Source organism: Nuphar pumila, chromosome 17, assembly GCF_984573655.1.
Source record: "Nuphar pumila chromosome 17, dmNupPumi1.hap1.1, whole genome shotgun sequence".
In the NCBI taxonomy this organism is placed as follows: Eukaryota; Viridiplantae; Streptophyta; class Magnoliopsida; order Nymphaeales; family Nymphaeaceae; genus Nuphar; species Nuphar pumila.
The window spans coordinates 34,058,191-34,072,134 of record NC_143265.1 but is presented as its reverse complement, the minus strand read 5'-3'; the positions used below and the strand labels follow the sequence as shown (position 1 = coordinate 34,072,134).

Below are 13,944 nucleotides of genomic sequence, written 5' to 3'. Positions count from 1 at the left end.
CTGTATGTCACCTTAATTGAGGGTCACTCATGATACCCTCTTATATAGGCATAGAGTGGGAACGGTTTGTGCAACCGTTCCCCCTGATTCTGTGCGGGTTTAACGAAAGGAACACCTTCTGTGGGGGAGCGTTATCCACATCGTGGGTAACCACCACCAACATGGTGGTTTATCCCAACACGGTGGTGAAGAGGAGGGAGGAGACCCTTGGCTCAGTGGTGAGGTCGAGGGAGGAGAGCCTTGACTTGGTGGTGAAGTAGAGGGAGGAGACCCTTGGCTCGATGATGAAGCGGAAGGAGGAGAACCCTGGCTCGGTGGTGAAGAAGAGGGAGGAGACCCTTGGCTCGGTGGTGAATTGGAGGGAGGAGACCCATGCTTTTGTGGTGAAGCAGAGGGAAGAGACCCCTGACTTGGTGGTGCTGATAAGTCATGGTTGGAGAAAACTATGGCATTGATAAATAAGCAGCAAATCAAGGTGGCCAAGAGCACATGAGACCACGGACGATCCCATCTAAGGTGGAATGGCTGCACCATTTTGGAAGGAAGAAGGGTAAATAGAAGAAGGAAAAAGAATTGGTTTGTGGTCTTGTGCCTCTATAGGGCCTCTTTATATAGGGCTACGAAGTTACTGCATAGTTGTCTTCGTAATGATATTTCAATAAAATATTCTATCATTCTTGGGCCCAAATTCATGGATATTAATTAATTACAAAATTCATTAATTTGGGGCCAAGAATGATAGAATATTTTATTGAAATATCATTGATATATTAGTAATGATTGGCTGCTCCTGGAGCTCACCTAATAGAAGCTTCAAATTTTAAAATTTGGAGTGTTTTTTTTATTGATTAGAACTTTTATATATATATATAAGAAATCATTATTTATTTAAAAACAAGTTTTGGATCATGTGATTATGGCATACACATAATTTTTTTAAAATCTTCAAAAATCAACATCTACCAAAATTTCATGACTTTAAAAAACCTATTGATTCCCAAAAACATGATTCCTATCAAATAAATTATCGTAAGTACACCTATATGGTCTGATTGAGAAGATGCAACCTACAATTGTGCTCTTGGAGCACCATAGTATATATATATATATATGTGTGTGTGTGTGTGTATATTAGGGGTGTAAATGGGTCGTGTTTGATTCTAACCCAGGTGGAGCCAGACTTTTTTTTTTGAAAGGCAAGCTGGGGTTAGGCAGACCCCTACCAGTTGGGTTTTGAACCTGCAATGTCCTAACCTGACAAACGATGATGGTACCAGTTTTGGACCCGGGACCAATCGTACCCACTATAAGAGAAACCAAATGGTGCCCGTGTGATGTAGACTTAGATGTTGGAGCCACGTATGGTCAGAATTAGTAGCTAATTAGTGAGAGTCATTCGGTTGTCTATGTAGTTCATGGAATTGTTTTTTGCTTTTTCATAGTAAGTGGAGTTCCATAACAAGAAACCATTATTTTTGTAGTTAAATAATGTTCATCTGTGGATAGTTGTTGATCACCACTTTTTCCCTTTTATCTCCTAATATTTCCTATTCTTTATTGTTTTGAGGAAATTCATCCTAGTGGAGTTGTTTATCTCTGCTCGTTCAAACAATATTGTCATGTTTTTCATCTTGATATTGTCATATATATTTCTTGCACTTGCATTGAAGTCAATTAATTTTTTTTTTGTTCTTGTTATAGAAGTGCCAAAAGTGTAAGTGAGCACGTTCTTGGTTCATGTGGACACGATGTGTTAAGATAAGTTAATAACTTGCGAACATCTGGTCAATGACTGAAGACCAACCAAACAGCTTTCTGTCCGAGGAATTTCAGCCATCATTTATGACCAAGATGAATGACACCTAATGCCCATCCAACACTTTAATATATTAAATGCATTTTACTGGCTGTTCAATTTGCGGTTTAAAATTTCCAGATTTCTTGCGTTTTGGCAATTATATTGGAAAAGAATTAATTTAAAAAATATAATCATAACTTCTACAAAAGAAAAAAAAAGTAATTTTCTCTCAACATTTATGCACCTTCGCCCCAGGCATGGGCATTTGAGTTTGTCATGATAGTTTTTCTTACAATAAAATATCATAGTGCTTGCATAGAAAGGTTCTTGGAAATCTAAGCCTACTTAGCCGAAATGTCAGAATGTGAGATTCTAAAAGGAACAGAAAGATATATGTCAAAATGGAGGTCATATATTGTCTTCCTTCTACGAATTAATCAAGTTTAAGTTTTCAAAAGAGCTCTCCTCTTTCTTTCTTTCTTTCTTTCTTTCTTTATTCCTCACTCTCCTTTAGGCTGTCCCAACAATAGTAGGTGGGCTTAAAGTTTAAGATGAGGGAGTGATTTTGCATTATGAGGTACCTTCTCTATTGTCTAGACTTTTGGATTTTCTCCTTTATTTAAAGATTGTGAGTTTCTAATGTTGATAAGTCCAACTTCCAATCTTGAAAAACCCTATCTAAGATAGTTTCTTAACTTCCTAATCTAATGAAGCTACCAAAATAGGATACAGATCCGTAAAATAGATTTAATATCCATCACAAAGACCCAAAACAAAAATATCCAATATAAAAATATGGATCCAAATTGATCCAATAAGCCTAGGCTATGAGTCATTTTTTTATTGGCTGGTGATGTTGTTAATGGATCAAACAATCCACAACGCTTACAACGGGGCAGAGAATATCAAGACAAGAAGAAAGTGGAGAATCAAAAGCAGAAAAACGATATTCATGATCTGGTACAATCTAGGGGATTTTAGGTAGATAGATGATTTTTTTTTAATGGAATTTTTTAGGGTAATGAAATCTAAAGTGAAATTCAGATAGGGGACTAACTAACTTAAGATGGCTGTAGTGGCTGGGAATATGGCTTTAGATGGCTACGATAGGTCTCGGTAGATTGGTTCTAAGATAGGAATGGGTTAAAAGACAAGTTTATTCTTCAAGACTAGAGATAGGATCTTAAGGCATAATTCCACAGTTATAAGTGTGGATCCTCCCAAAGATCACTCAAAGTAAAGGACCTTTCAAATGAGATTGATCTCAAGGGCAAAGAATGTGAAATGCATGGAAAATTTTCTTTATTTATGACCAAGGGTGAGACTTTCCTTATAAGCTATATATCCTCTGAAGTGGATCCAAGATCCAATTACATGTAAAATGGCCCCCAATGCATACTAGAATGGTCAATACCCAACACAAACCTAGGATCCAAAGCACAAATGAATATAAACGGCCAACACGATTACGTTAAGCAAATCTTTCCCGTCAACAATTGTTCAAACTTGAACAAATGTCCAATAATGATACTTAACCCAGATTGCTCTCCGGAGCAGGCATGTTTGGGTAATGGATCTGATTTGATGTATCCCTTTATTGCAAAGTGAGTGAGCTTGCAATCACCTTTCTTCAAAATTTTCTTTTTATCTCGTATCTATTTCTATTTATACTACTAAACTATTGTCATAATAATTTTTTTTCTTTATTTGACTTTTTTCTCTTCTACCTTTCTCACGAAATGCTTTGGACAATACATTCTTCTTGGTAGCTACCTGTTTCTTGTTTTGTTTTATGGTTTTTCTCTTTTTCCTTGACCACCAATTTAAACATGCATGGTTGGCTTGTTTTCTATTCCCTTTGAAATCTTTTGATGAAGCCCTATATATAAAGATTAGTTTTTCCATTGGCTTGTGGCTTATATTCTATTCCCTTACATTCAGACATGATCTTGTTCTACTTAAAATCCCAAAAAAGATGATTTCTAAAGATTGTAACCATTAGAATCCTAACACTACATCTACTCCTTGTAGGGGTAGAACCTCTAAATCAACCTGAAATTCTGTGCTATTGGTGTTCAGATCAAGGTTGGTACAACTATTTCACTATACAATTTATTTCCTTTTCCTACACTACTTCCAATTTGGGTTGTGTTTGGACCTTACACTTTATTTTTTTAATGGTTTTATAGCCAATAAGATTGTGGGTTGATCTGGTCAGTTCGATAATAGAGATGAAAAAAAAAATGAATTTTCAGCAAACCACATAATTGCATATATATATTTTCCATGAAGGCATGACAGGAAATTTCGTGTATGTGATTTTGTCTCTTTCTATTTTCTTCTCTTCTTCCTTTTCTTCTTTTTCTTTTTTTTTTTCCTTCCTAATTTTCATAAGGTTTTACATGTGTTCCAGTTGTTGACTTTCATACTAATGATAACATAGTCCTAGTTTATGGCGCTCCATCATTACTTATTTAACAATCTTTTACTTCCACATGCTCTGAATTAGTTTGAGGTTCAATTTGGATCAGATAATGCTTTGGTAGCAAATGACAATATCTGATGGTTTTCAAGTACCTAGATGAAACTTTTTAAATGGAACTTTTGGAGGGAAATGAAATCTAATGGAAAATTGAAGAGATATAGTGAACGACTAGCATAGGATGATTTTAGAGAAGTTAGAGCTGGATTTGGATGGCTAAGAAAAAGTAAAGTTTCTTCTCCATGACGCTTAAGAGATAGGATTTTAGATTGCAATTCCGCAATTAATGGTGTGGATCCTCCCAAAGAGCACTCAAAATAAAGGAATTCTCAAATGAGATCAGTCCCAAAGGTAAAGAATGTGAAATTGTAAGACCGAAATCCTACCTTTGAAAAACTTTTATTTGAAAAGAAATTTTAGAAAACAATATTTCAAAATCTGACTTATTTTCAAAGTGATGTGGGATCCTCGCTAGTATGAAACCGAGCCGTTCCTCCCCAATTGGCGAGAGATAATCCAACCAAGGCTGAGATTTTTTTGCAAAAGTGATCCTCTAAAGCTCCTTCGAGCACCTGTGAAGTAAGCCTAAAGTGGTAGACCGACCCAAAGCTCAAACAAGTGTGTGCAAATTAATGAATGCGAGTAGGAAAGAGAAACCATAAGAAAGTAACAAGAGAAAGAGGGTAAAGAATACTTACTCAAACTCCAAAAAGCCCTAACCCTTCTTCAATAAACCTACAGAGTCTCTTCACTCGACTGCAAGCCAAAAATATGGTAGAGTAACACCTCTCTAACCAGATATCCTATGTAGGGCACTCCTAGTAGAAAAACTACTCTAGTAAGTAAATTTAAAATTTCTCCATAAATTGTGAGAAAATTCTAAGCTAGAAACCACCAAAAAAACTATCCTCGGTGGATAGAGTGTCGAACACTCCACCCTACCAAGCATGAAATCTAGCCTAAGAAAGCTACTTAGAAAACTATCTATCTAGGAAAGTTACCTAGCCTAGAGAATGAGAGATTACCTAAGGGTTGCTTTCCAAAGTGAAGGAAAGGAAGGAGTAAGGTACGTTCTTAGTTCTCCTCCAAACGCCACCAAGCACTTACACTCAAATAAAAAATTTTATTGAAGATCTCAATGTGTCCAAATTAAATGAGCCACAAGAGGGATTTTTATAGGCTTCTGGGTGGGAAATCTTAGACATCTTAGACAAGTCGATGGCAAATGGATCATCTACCATTAGCCAGGGTTGACAGTAGATGGGTATGGTTGACTGTTGCACCTTTCTCAAGGTCTGATTGGATCGGTTCAGAGTCTGTACCAGAAGGGATCCTCGGGCTAGCAACAAACGAGCACTCTAGTCTGAGCTTGACAAAAGCAAGAAAATCAAACCTGAGGTTCTTGGCCCTCTTAGGCTGGGCTAAACCTGAGGTTCTTGGCCCTCTTTAGACCAATGCCCCCCACTGAACACGATGGGGCATTGGTCTAAAAGTAACCATGGTGAAGGTTTTTGGTGGTTCTAAAAAAAACTAAAGAAAAGAGAAATTGGGTAGGATAAAAATGACCCAGAAGGCAGATGGATCATCTACCATAAGCCAGAGTTGATGGTAGATGGGTCTGGCTGACGATAGATCAGTCAACTCATCTTCTCATAGACTCTCATAGAAGTATGATTGTTGAGTGTCCGGTTAATTTCTTTCTCCTTCTTGAAGGACAATGTAGGACATGAGAGTCACCACTAAGAACTAAACTAAATGATTGTGAAGGCCTAGGAAAACATCGACAAAAGCCTAAAGGTTTTTTAGTTGATGTTCTTCACATATGTTATCTGAGCAATGCTCTATAAAAGACTTCTCAACTATTATGTTAGGAAGGTATTTTGGACACTTCTTCCCGCCAATATTGGATGGTGAAGTGAGACCCTACTAACTTTTAGAGGCTCAAATAGGATATCTTGTATGATGTTTGATTCCATGAACATGTCTAGGATGTGTCTTGATAGATCTTGACTATCCCTTTCTCTCTGTTTTTGATACTTAGTATGGTTCTTTGTCAGCACATGCTCATAGAATCATTATCTCAGCTAGATTTTATAATTGGGCCTGTATATAATCCTCACTGATAGAAACCTAGTCCCTATAAAGGTACACTGGAATGAGGCATGGCCAAAAAAAATTTCTAGAATAGCCACTACAAAAAAAACATGAATTAGCGATGGAAATTTGCTACTGAAAAAATCCATCGCAAATTTGTGACAGATTAGCTAGAGAAAACTAGACATCGCTAATATTGGAATTAGCGACGAATTTTGAAATGAAATTTTTTTGTCACAAATTTTTTGCTAATTTTCGATAAAAACAGCCCATCTAGGGCACAAAATTCTCTCTCTCTTTCTCTCTCTAATTACCCCCAAATCGGCTTCCCGACTGCCGCCGTGATGCCTCCTCCCCTTCCCCATCCGCAGCCGGCCAAAGCCGGGTGTTGTCGCCGTAACCACCTCTGCCGCTTTCTCTTCTTCTCCTCCCTCTTCTCTTTTTCCTTTTCTCGTTTGTAGCCTCAACGGAACAACGTCGTCGTTAACACCCCCAGTCGACCCCTCTCCTCACCTTCTCTTTTCCTTTCGTCCAAACGTCGACCATCGCCGATGCCCCTCCTCTTCCCATCTTCCTCACCTTCTTTTTCTTCTCTCTTCTCTGGTATGTCGTTGCATTCCCCTTTTCGTTCAAGTGCTGACCAAAAGCGATGCCATGACTCGTCGCCGCCGCCTAGGTCTCCCGTCGCCACCCTCATTCTTACCTTGTTTGGGTATCTATCGTATGAGGGCTTCTATTTGTTTATGTGAATGAGATGAGTTTGTTCTGATGTATGATGCAGATATTGGTTTTCTTGTGGGATATACTTTTTTTATATGTAGATCAGGATATTTGTTTTGCTACTTTGCTATTAATAAATCTTTTGTTCATATTGATTTTAGTTTTTTTTAGTGTCCTCTGTTTATGGGATCACTTTTTGCACGTTTGAGTTCATGTGGTTCATAGATACTATGGATGGTTTAGTACTTTCCCTCTTTTTTTGGTTTTCAGTGCTTTCATTTTGGTTTATAAATGTATTTTTGGTTTCTGATGCTAAGAACTGGTTTAGGTTTTTGTGTAAAAAAAAAGTTGGTGAATCCCTGTGGGGTTCTCTTAATTTGAGCTTAAAGATAGGGCTTTGGTACTTATGGTGGTCTTTCTTTCCAAAGTTTTTTTTTTCGTTTTTTCTGTCTGATGCATTAAATGGTCCAAATTCATTGTCACAATTTGTTTTTGGTATTTTATGTTTGGTGGAAGAGGGAGTCTTTATTTCCATTTTAGGGTAATTTAGTGGGTTTGTAGACTGGTAGTTCTTCTAACATAGGGACTTTGGTGTATTTGATTTTGATGGATAAGCACATTGGTTGTTGAGGAAAGGCTGATTAGATTTTTGGTGCTCTCTCTCTCTCTCTCTCTGCATTTGTTGTTGGTTGGAAAATTTAGCTTTTGCTCTATATATATATATACTAATTTTAATCGGAGAAACTGCTCCAGAGACCTAGCCGCACTGGCTCAACCTGCCAAACTTACGATTGGCAAAATTTCTTCAAGTATTGTGATATTATCATGATATTTTGTCTTTTGGCAATATTTTAAAATATCATGAGATATTCTCTTTAATATTGGAAAAATTAAAATATCAATATTTCTGGTCTCTCATGTCAAAATGGATCTCTTTTGCTCTTTAGTTACTATCTCATCTCAGCAGTTGTTAATTCTTGCATATCATGTTACATTCCATGCATACTTAGCATGTACATGCACAGTTCATGCATAGTTATAAAACTGATTCATGTAGGACCTTTAAATCTTTACATTTCATGTATATGTCATGTTCATGCATGTCATGCTAAGATCACGAGTTATGTAACTGACCCAATTAACATTTTTATTTGTTAGAATATGGTTCATGGAGGCCGCAATGGTCGAGCACCAAGTGGTCGAGGACCAAGTGAAGGCCATGGGACAGCATTAGGTAGATGTCTTTGTGTTATATTTAAATATAGACATTCATTATGTTTTTGCTGATATGTTGATATAAAATTTGTTACTTGTTAATCGTCTTTATAGTATCCCAGCTCAGTGATCGTCAGTCTCAGCCTTCGTCTTCACGTACACCTTTGATAGGTATATCATTTAAATAATTATATACTTGATTAGTTTAAATATGCATTATGTGAATTTCTAACTCATTGTTTTATAGATGATGTTTTGTCTGCACATGACCCACCTACACCAGCTACTCATACACATCACGAGTCAACGTCAGTTGGTATGTATAGTTCCATAATGGTTACAATTATTTACTCAACATGTAGATAGAATGTGTACATGGATTTTCTTTTTCTTTTTTTTACAACAGTCCAAGAGAGTCATACAAATGCTGGGTCTTCTCAGTCTGACACACGACGATTCATTGAAATAGTATATATCAATAGTCGACCGTAAGTATTTCATTGTCACTTGTCCAATACTTATCTTATAAATAGTGTATATCAATAGTTGATTGTTAATGTGTACCAATTCATATGTAGCGCGAGGTTTCAGCCACAAGAAGTGATTCGAGAAATTTGTAAGTCACTAATTCAGTATCTTCTAGGACCGATCGCTAAATAGAAAGAGTACCCGAATGAGGTGTTGGACAAATTATGGTCCTCATTCATGGTATATAATCGTTTATAATAGCTAATGTGTTTCATATTTAATTTTTTGTTATAGTAATATGTATTAACTTTCTGAAATTATTTGTAGGCTTTGAATCGCTTCGCAACTGCGAAGGAGGAGCAAGACGTGAGGATAGTGTGACAGAAGGTAGTTGTCAGTCGATTTGTCGACATGCTTTATAATATGAAGACTGCAGCAATAAAAGCAGCTGGTGTGATAGATGATCCACTGCAGTGGAAGGGCCATGGCCCTTCTACTATCAGGACAGATTATTGGAATGCAATGTGGCGAGCCATGAATTTCAAAACCGCTTAGTAAAGACTGCACAAAATCGAGCGAAAATGCTCGATGCCCATCTACACATGGGTGGTTCTAGGACTTTTGGGAGCCACCAGAAGAAAATGGTAACTCATCAATATATATATATATATATATATATATTGTCAAATTTATAAGTCTTTCTGCAAACTTTCTAATTGATTTTTTTATCATTTAACCTTGCAGAAAGCCAAAAAAGGAGGCCATGTGCCTTACAAGGATGTGTTTGTTGAAACATATAAACGTAAGAGTACAAGTGAGTTCATATTAGAGAAGGCGAGAGCGACAACGATATGTATTTATTGTATTAATAAATATTGTAATATACAAGTTACCATGAATTATATTATCATAAACATTATAATTCTTAATTATTAATTTATAATATAATAATTACTTTGTAGGAGACATACGAGCTGCAGATGGTAGAGCGATATAGCGGTGACTCCACTCAGCATCCACCTTTTGATCCTGCAACATGGGTGACTACAACCGGTGAACCCAAAAAAGGTCATGTATTCGGGTTTGGGAGTAATATGAACACCACAACAGTCATTGCCTCCTCCAACCAGGGCTCTCCCGCCAGCATCAACTCTCAGCGTCTGATTGACCCTGCTATTTCTTTGGATGGTGTCCGCCAGATGCTTCAGGTTAGTGTCCGCCAAATTGTTCAGGACACAATGCATGACTTTTTACATGAATTCATTCTCAACCTTATCCATAATAAGTTGTGCAACTTTTTTCGGGATAGGGGAACTTCGTTTGCCTTCAACATGAGCTCTGGTGCCCATCAAGTACGTATAACGTTTATTTCAATACATATCTAAAGTTTCATGTCATTATATTTCAATACGTATATGCCTATAATATTTGGAAGCCAACTTTTTAAGTTTAATTTTGGAAACAATACTATGATTGCCTTAGATTAGGTGCGTTGCATATAATTTATTTCATTATATTTTGTTTATCAATACTAACATTTTGGTTCTCTTGTAGGATGCTGGAGATGATTAACATAGAGGAGCTGATGGAGGCATGAATGGAGGAGTACATTGAGACAATGAAGAGGTTGATGCTCTGAATCTTAGCGAGGAGTAGCTTCATGAGTCTCAATGTTCTATCACATTCAAAGTATGTCCAGTGTACTCTTTTTAAAATAATTATTTGTACATGAAAAGCATATCAAGTGGACATGTTTTTTAAATAAACATCATTTGAAGTCTTTGTAAGATGCAGGTTTTATGAGTCAAATTTGAATTAAATATTCTTTGCTTTTTAATTTTTTACGTATTGTTTCATTCTTTGCTATCATCAATTGCTATGGTTTTAACAATGATGGTATTGAGGTTGTCGCAAAAAGATTTGGTTCACAGCTTGGTAAGAGGAAGGTTGAACGGATATCAAATGCTTCTAACTCAATTGATGATGTAAAACATGCTGGAAAATCTGGGTCTGGCATTCTTGGTATAAATCTTGGCAAGAATAAGACAAATGAAGATGTTGTAGCAGATTATGTAAAAGGAGTTCATTCCTTGTCTTAGTTTGTTGATTATCTGGTATTGTAGCTACTCTTTGAGCAATAACATTTAAGCTACCAATGATGATGAAAACACTTCATTATTGTCAGCTTTGATGATGAAAACACTTCATGAGGATGCTACTTGACAATGTCGTATTCATCATTTGCTAATAATTCTTATGTATAAATGTTATCCAATCTTAAAAGTTTAACCTTCCTGGCATGGAATTTGAAGTTAGTAGCATCCATTTGCCATTTGCTAATAATTCTACAGGTGTTGGCTGTATGTTTATTATCTGAAGTATGTAAAGGGAGATGTTCATGGTGGCATCCTTATCTAATCCATTTGCCTCGTAGTTACAATGTCTTAATGATCTTCACTCAGTTTGAAGTGCAGGAGTTTCAAATTAGGTTTTCACATTGTTAATTGCTTTAGAATTAGCTTTTATCATTAGTTGTTTCCTTATTTTGATTATCATAACTTCTGACTTGTTAATGGTTGCATTCACTTCATCCAGTGGATATTGCTGCCTCCTTGCCCTAATTAAGCTTAAAGGCAGAAAGTTATTTTGTTTGTTTGGTTATTAGGTTGATGATGCAATCTCTGCTTCAAAGAAAGCATTCTCAAATGTTCAGAATGATTGGAAGAAAACTAAAAGACTCCTGCAAGACATTGGACTGAATCCTCAATTTTTGACATTTCGATCATGGCTCTGGGCTTTTGCTACTGTGAGTGAGTGACTCTTGCTACCCAGTAATATCAGTTATGCCTTTTATTGCTCCTTCATACTAGCTAATTCCAATAATTGATTTGGTACTTGAAAGATTTCCTCTTGGTCACTGCATGTACCATGGGATGAAAGCAGGTTGTTTATGTCCTGTTGGGGATCTTTTCAATTATGCTGCACCTAGATTAGATGCACCAACCATAGAGCGTGGATGAAGAGTTCCACAGATTAACAGATGGTGGATATGAGGAATATATAGATGCATATTGCTTTTATGCAAGGTAAAGATACATTCGAGGAGAGCAGGTGCATGCTGGATCTTTTTGACTCATGAACTAAAAGATTGAGTTGATGTGTTAGTACAAACTCTTTTAAGTGCTTTAAGTGTTCCAAATATTTTTTTTGTTGAAGCTTTTTCTAATTTTATACTAAATGTTCCTTGTTGATGACTTTCCTTAGCAGTTTTACTGTATTGAAGCTTTGTTGGCATCTCCTTCTTTTAGCTATTTGTCTAATAGTCATTTAGAGGACATTGTTTGCCTAGATGAGCTAATGTTACTTTTATCCGATTTTGGACATTCATATGTTGAACATACAAAGGAACAAAAAGAGATGCTAACACCATTTTCAGAAATCTTCTTTTGAGTATGCTATATTTATGATTTATCAGTGCATTTTTCTCTGTCCACAAAATATCCATTAAAAGAAGGAAAAATCCTTGTAGTTTTATGAATGACAATTGTTGTTTATAAGAGGACATTTTTGTTCCATTTCAATTAAAAAGATGACATCTTTGTTCCATTTTAGTTAAAAGTTAGGATACTGCATTCATTCTTGTTGATATAGTGAATCACATGGCAAGTTCATAGACAATTTCAAACTGACTTGTGAACAGTATCTTGCAGGTTCTCTTGTGTTATGGAACCCAACTGAATGATTTCATCCTACATGCCTGAAGCCAAGTTTTTCTCAGGGATTCTTTGGAGAATAACTCTAATAAGCACCTACCATCTGCTAAACACCTTTCCTCTAATAAAGGTGATCAAGTGAATGAAGTGAGAAGAGTTAAAAATGGTAAAAGTTGGCATGATATTAGTCAAGTATGTAGTTTTTTGTTATGCATAGTTGTTGATTCATGTGTATGGTCAGTGTGAAAGGTTGACTTTGATTGAACATCTTATCAGTTGTTGTCATCGGTTTGTTATCATGCTACTAACTTCAATTTTTTTTTTATAAATGTTGCTCTAAATTTTTTGGGGAAATTATAGTGGCACATCTTGTCTTCATTATGTGCAAGCCACCTACCCTGTCGAAAATCAAATAACCATGTGTTAGTTCTTGAAAAGCAAAATGCTCTCAAAGTGAGTCTTACCTAAAAAACAAGTTTTTTATTGAAAAAGTTACCTTGTTTTGGTCATAACTTTCTACTCTAATATCATATTGACCAGATTTTTGGCTTGTTGAAAAGCTAACACCATCTAGTTTAATTGATCTTTTGAACAAAAAACTTAAAGATATCATTTTAAATGACAAAGAATAAAGTTCAGATTGGCAAAACTTTGAAATATGCTGAAAATACTAGATTTTGGTACATGACTCTTGACATGAAATGACTATCAAAATTGGGGTGTCTACAATGCTCGAACTGGTTTGTGCCTATTTCAGCTATACAAGTCATTTTGCAAGAGTTCAAGACTGGTTCTCATCCTTTTCAAGTTGGTTCCCTGTATCTTAACCCATAACCAACCCAAAGTAACCTAAGTCCCAACCTTTATGACCCATATCATACCCAGAATTCCCCAATTCTTAACCCTCAGTTGTTCCAACCACAAAACACACAAGTCCCACCCAATCTCACTAAGATCCAACCTAGTAAAAAGATTGATCTACCAAGGTCGAATGCATATTAGACCTACAAAGATGATGAAGTGTTTCGAGAATATATATTTGCAATATTTCTTACTTTGTTAGGTTCTAAATTTGTTTGACTATGAAGAATTTCATCATCTTAGATCCTAAGCTCATATTCAAGAGACTGAGGCTAAGCCGATCACAAGGTATATTAACCACTCCAAAGTTACACTTAGAACATACAATTCAAGTGGCATTGAATATTGAAGGTACATTAAAGTATGGAGCAGATTTGCAACCACCTATCTCTACTCTCATTCCCAAAACTATCCAGACCAAAGTAGATGAAACTCATTCCAAACAACCATCCCTTAGAACCCATCCAAAATCTTCTTCAAGACCCAAATCCAATTCAAGAAGATTTGGATCAAACACCATGTCTTGAATCCAAATCTTTTATATTGGATCATCTTCGACCCATTGTGGACCCTCATATTCCTATACCTGAAAA

General features: G+C 36.2%; 1 pseudogene; it reads left to right on the top strand.

The window, feature by feature from the left end:
- Positions 1–281: 281 nt before the first annotated feature.
- LOC149811878 (protein SET DOMAIN GROUP 40-like) lies at positions 282–12,538 on the top strand (annotated as a pseudogene).
- Positions 12,539–13,944: the final 1,406 nt, after the last annotated feature.